We start from the raw sequence: 6,765 nt of genomic DNA on the forward strand, positions 1-6,765 counted from the left end.
ATCACCATCTTCACGACTTATCCTTACTCACAGCCGCTGGGGGCCTCTACGCACACCTTTTACTCTCTCTTCCTCCTGTAATTCACACACTTTAAAACATATACATGTTGGCCTTACAAGGCTTAACATTTTATTTTGATGCTAACAAACAAGTAGAACTTAACATGCTTTGTTTAAGTGATATATTTTCAGGACTCAATGATGAATGCAAGGTCAAAGAATTCATGAAAGCTTGTACTTCAAAAAAGGATGATTATATCAAAGCTTGGGGCATGGAATAAAACTTAATGATCATGAGTGCATTGATATTAAATAAAAATCTTCAAGAATGAAAGCCCAAGTAATCAACATGGAAAGCTCAAAGAAAGATGAAGCAAGCATAAAGGCCTCAAGGAATTCAAGAATTGAAAATTTGAAAAAGTGTAGGAAATTTCATGTAAGTACTTCAAAGAATTTCAATATGGATGCATGAGACTCTTAGGTTAATTTATTAGACCTAGATACCTTTTTAACATACTTGGAAAATATTTTTATAAGGTCAAAAATTGTTTCAAAAAGGTTAGAATCATTTTTGGAATGAAAAACACCAAAAAGAGGATTTCTCAAATGCTGTTAAGTTTTCTACATACGCGTTGATGTACATTTTTCTCCATAAAAAAATCTTTATTTTAAAAAGTATTCAACATGAAAGTTGTATAATTTTCTCTTATCTTTTTTTTTTTTAAGAAAGAACGTCAAATTTGGAGTTACATAGTAAAACTTATGATTAAAATACTGAAGGGTGCTTGAAGTTGGCAGACTTACAACCAACTGTCAATGTTCGAATAGAAGCCTGGTGTTGCACTAACAAACGCCTGTCCATGTTCAGACAGGCGACTGCCACCCTATTGTGTCTTTAATTTAACTAGACATATGACTACCAAAAATGGACAGTCAGCTGTCACATGACAGATTTGAAATTTTCATAACGGTCAAATTTTTTAAATGAGGTTACTTGGGGCTCAAACTTTGTGAAAACATGGGGAATACTCCAAGTCACTTGAGGATCAAGTTTCATACTTTTTAAAGTCTATAAATAAGCCTCAAAGATCATTGAATCAAAGAACCAAGAATTCAATTTAGCAAAAATTCAAAATCTCTCTCAATTGCTCTCAAATTCTCAAGGCTCTCTTTTGCTCTCAACTTGCACGAATTCAATTGAGTTTTTGCTGATATTCTTCCATTTGAATTGTGCTACAAATTCTAAATCTTTCAATCATGAAAGAATTAATCGGTGATATACTTCATTGAGCTTCAAGTTAAATTCCATATTGTTATTTACTTTGAAGTATATAGTTCTGAATTGTTGTACTAATAAGCTCTTTGAGGAGGGCTCTAGCCTAGTTAAGGAGTAACCAGATAAGGGGATATTGTTTGGAGAAGGTGGGCTCTAACCTTATGCAAGGAGTCTTGTAAAGGTATTGTTCTGCCCGTTAAAAGAACATGTTTAGTGAATCCTTTGGTGGTTTGCCAAAGGTGAGGACGTAGGTTGGGTATAAGCCGAACCTCGTAAAAATACTGGTCTCACTCTCTCTTTCCCTTACTCTTTATTTTCAGCATATCTAAATTGCGCGGATGGTTTAAATTGAAAATCATATATACTATGTATATTTGGGAATCAAGTAAACTTAAAGTTTAATTTTGATTTGGGTTGCGGAAACCGAAATGGAGTACGTTGGTTAAACCATTTCTTGTGCAAACCATACGAGAGTACGTTACTTGGTTAAACATCCCAAAGATAAATTAACTGCAAGTTTATTTGAATTTTGAATATTAGGAAGAGTGTGAATATTGTGTTGATTGGATTTCATATTACATATCATATTAAAGAAGCAAATCCATTACTACAGGGCTTGATTCAAATTTATAACCAGGGCTGACAACAAAAGCTGAAAGTTGAATTTAATATATTGATATATTATGGTCGAATAGTTTAAAATTTGAATGTGTTTATCTTCCAAAGAGTGTTGAATCTTGCATACTTCCATTAATCTAATAGTGCTGCAGTTAACTTATACTTGGGAAATTAATTGGTTGTTTGGTTTGAATATTGTGCTTAATTGATTGGTTGTTTAATTGTGTTGTTGAATGGATAAAAGAAACTAAGTTCTTATGTGATTGACAAATTAAACAAACAAACCTAAAATTAATTAATTAAGAAGAAGTTCTCATACGAATTAAAAGAAATTTTTAAAATCCAATTCATCCCCCTCTTGGGACTAAACCGTACGTTTCAATTGGTATCCGAGCAGGGTTATATAAAATCTTAATCAGTAGCTATAAAAAAGATCTTAGTGGCTAACTTAGGCGTAACTCCCTTTGGAGAGGGACAATCTTCAACCTGGCCACCTATCTTTTGTGAGTTGAAGTATACCTTCTGGAAAAAGAGAATGCAAATATATCTTCAAACTATGAATTGGAAAGTTTGGGAGGTTGTTATAAATGGTGACCAAATTCCCCTTAAATTAGTTGATAGAAAACAAGTTCCTAAGGAGAAAATTGATATGACAGACTTAGATTATAAAATGTTGCAAATAAACTCTAGTGCTATGAATGCTCTATATTGTGCTTTAAATGCCAATGAATTTAATAGAGTAATAACTTGCAAATCAGCTAAGGGGATATGAGACAAACTAGAAGTAATATATGAAGGAACTATAAATGTTAGGGATAATAGGATCGATATGCTTACAAGTGAATATGAAGCCTTTAGGATGAACCCGGATGAATCCATAACTAATATGTTTACTAGGTTCATTCACATAATCAATTCCCTAAATGCACTAGGAAAAACCTACACTACTTATGAGATAATAAGGAAAATTCTTAGAGGGCTGCCAACTATATGAGAATCAAAAGCCACTGCTATAACGGAAGGAAGAAATCTGAAAACCACTTCCTTAGATGAACTTATAGGTTCTCTCCTCACATACGAAATGACAATAAATGAAAAGAGTGGAAAAACCAAAGCCCAAGAATCAATAGCCTTTAAAACCTTAATAGAAAACTCAAGTAGTGAAATGGATGAAGATGAAGAAGCCTTCATATCTAAAAAGCTAGCAAGGATACTAAGAAGGAAAAAAAAATTCCAAAGAAGAAACCAAGATTCCAAATAAGAAGAAGAAGATATTAGAAAAAATAAATCGAAGAATAAAACTCCAACATATTATAATTGCAACAAAGCTGGGCATATAAAATCGGAATGTCCACTACTATTTAAGAAAGAGTCTAAGAAGAAAAAGAAAAAGACCGTGAAAGCCACCACTTGGGACATGATGAGTACAAGTAGTTCGAAAAATAAATCAAGTGACCAAGAGGTTGCTTATAAATGCTTTATGGTTTGGGACAATGAGGAAAGCTCCTCATCTAAATCTTCAAATAATTCTTGTAGTGATGAATCCAATGATGAAAGCATGCCATCTTATGAAGAACTTCAAAATGACTTATTCAAGGTGCATAAAATGTTAATCAAAGTAACTAAACAAAATACTTCATTGAAAAATAAGAATGAAGGTATCATGAAAGAATTAGATTCTCTTAGAACTGTTGAAAGAGAAAAGGATTCAAGAATCAAGAAAATGGAAAGTAAGAATGAAGCTATGACAAAGGAGTTAGAATCCAAAAATCTTGATGAAAAAGAAAAAGATTTAAAAATCAAAGAATTAGAAAGTAAGAATGAAAAAATGATAGAAGACCTTCGATCCCTATCCTTTATAGAATATAAGAAAGATATATATATTTCTGAACTAGAGGATAAGATAAGACAACTATCTCTAGAATTAGAAAAATCATTCAAAAAGGTTGACAATAAGAAAGAAATTGAAATAAATGATCTCAAAAATCAGATTAAAGATAAAGAAAAGGTCATTTATAATTTTACAAAAGGAATAACAAACTTTGAAAAAATGATAGGCTCACAAAGGATGACTCTAAATAAAGAAGACATTGGTTTTAATGGAAATGAAAGTATGAGGAAAAAGAATCTTTGTATGGTTTATTTTTCAAAAGAATCAAAAAATTATGCTAGCACATCCTCTATTGCTTACACCAATACTATATGCTATCAATGTAAGAAAAAGGGGCATATAAAGTTTGAATGTCCATGTAAGAGAAAGGGTGTGAAAACTAAACAAGTATGGTGAGTAAAAGAAACATGCTTTATTAAACCAACCGGACCCAAGAAAGTACGGGTACTGAGATGATAGACTAGTTCATAAATGAAAAACTTCATGGATTAAGTTATTCCCTTTAAAAATTGAGAAAGTTACTTAATTCATGATCAACAAACAAACGAGTTAAAATAGAAAAACTTAAAGATGAGTTTAAGATGAGTTTGAGAATGAATGCCTATATGAGATGCTATATGCTTACATGCCTATATGATATGCTACATGATATGCTTGACTTATATTGAAAATTTATGGCTCACTATGTTGAACATTTGAGCATGAGATTATTGAGTATAAGTATTAATTTTGATATGAGATTAATTCTTAATCATGCGTGTTATTGATGAATTACATGGATATCTTACTGCTTTTTATATTGATATCCATGGGCTATGGGAGATATTATGGTTATATTGGTATCCATGAGCTGTGTATAATGTGATAATGACTTTGGTATCTATAAAGTCTTTGGTATCCATGAATATTTTTGGTATCACATTTAAAAAATTTTTTTTTGGTATCAAAATTTAAAAGCTCACTTGGTATCAAAATCTAGAAGTTCAATTTGTCTTTTAAGCATGACAAGTATGATTATATTTATGGGCATAGTATGACATTGATGATATTAGCATGATATTGATATTTGATATATGAGGTGAATCAATGTTTTGAAACAAGAGATGACAAAAACATAATTGGTAACAAAATTGAATGTATTGAATTCAGGGGGAGGGTTATGACTTATTGCTTATATTAAGATTGTTTCCCTATTAATCAATTGATATCATGAATTAAATTTTAAATTGGTATCACATATTTTTCAGTTGGTATCACGTATTTTGTTAAATTGGTATCATAGAATCAACAATTGGTATCTTGAATAATGTCAAAGGAAGAAAAAACTGTTAGTAAATATATGACTATTAAAACACACTACACATGCTATATTGAAAAATAAATTGAGTGTGTACATATGTTTGATATGCATGTTTAATGATATGCTCAAAATGTGATTTTATTTGAGCTTAATCATTTTTTTCTCTTTTTGATTGATGTCAAAAGGGGGAAAAGTTTTAAGCAAAAATTGAGCAATGTATTGCAAAAATTGAGTATGAACATAGTATTTATCAAAAGGATGTGAAGTACTTGATATTGATTGATAAACTTGAACTTGAATGAAGTGATGAGCATGATTGTAAAATGAAGTGATGAGCATGATTGTAAAAGAGTTTTGAAATTAATATTGATCTTGCGAATATTGTTAAGATGATGCTTATTGAAAGGGAGAGTCTTTTTAAGGCTCACTCCAATTTTTGCTTCTTTTTTGTCATCATTAAAAAGGGGGAGATTGTTGGTATTACAAGGCTTAACATCTTGTTTTTATACTAACAAACAAGTAGAACTTAACATGCTTTGTTTAAGTGATGTATTTTTAGGACTCAATGATGAATGCAAGGTTAAAGAATTCATAAAAGCTTGTACTTCAAAGAAGGATGATTATATCAAAGCTTGAGGCATGGAATAAAACTTGAAGATCATGAGAGAATTGATATTAAATAAAAATCTTCAAGAATGAAAGCCCAAGTGATCAACATGGAAAGCTCAAAGAAAGATGAAGCAAGCATAAAGGCCTCAAGGAATTCAAGAATTGAAAATTCGAAAGAGTTTAGGAAATTTCATGTAAGTACTTCAAAGAATTTCAATATGGATGTATGAAGCTCTTAGGTTAATTTATTGGAACTAGAAACCTTTTTAACATACTTGGAAAATATTTTTATAAGGTCAAAAATTGTTTCAAAAAGGTTAGAATCATTTTTGGAATGAAAAGCACCAAAAAGATGATTTCTTAAATGCTGTCAATTTTTCTACATATGCATCCATAAAAAAAATCTTTATTTTAAAAAGTATTCAACATAAAAATTCTATAATTTTCTCTTAGCTTTTGTTTGCAATCAAGAACGTCAAATTTAAAGTTACATAGTAAAAGTTATGATTAAAGTATTGAAGGGTGCTTGAAGTTGGCAGCCTTACAGCCGACTGTCAATGTTCGAATAGAAGCCAGGTGCTGCACTGACAGACGCCTGTCCATGTTCAGACAGGCGACTGCCACCCTACTGTGTCTTTAATTTAACTAGACATATGACTGCCAAAAATGGACAGTCAGCTGTCACACGACAGATTTGAAATTTTCATAACGGTAAAATTTTTTAAATGAGGTTGCTTAGGGCTCAAACTTGTGAAAACTTAGGGAATACTCCAAGTACTTGGGGATCAAGTTACATACTTTTTAAAGTCTATAAATAAGCCTCAAAGATCATTGAATCAAAGAACCAAGAATTCAATTTAGCAAAAATTCAAAATCTCTCTCAATTGCTCTCAAATTCTCAAGGCTCTCTCTTGCTCTCAACTAGCACGAATTCAACTGAGTTTTTGCTAATCTTGTTCCACCAGAATTGTTCTACAAATTCTAAATCTTTCAATCATTGAAAGAATTAATCGGTGACATACTTCATTGAGCTTCAAGTTAAATTCCATATTGTTATTTACTTTGAATTAT

Source organism: Malania oleifera, chromosome 13 (genome assembly GCF_029873635.1).
Source record: "Malania oleifera isolate guangnan ecotype guangnan chromosome 13, ASM2987363v1, whole genome shotgun sequence".
Classification (NCBI taxonomy): Eukaryota; Viridiplantae; Streptophyta; class Magnoliopsida; order Santalales; family Ximeniaceae; genus Malania; species Malania oleifera.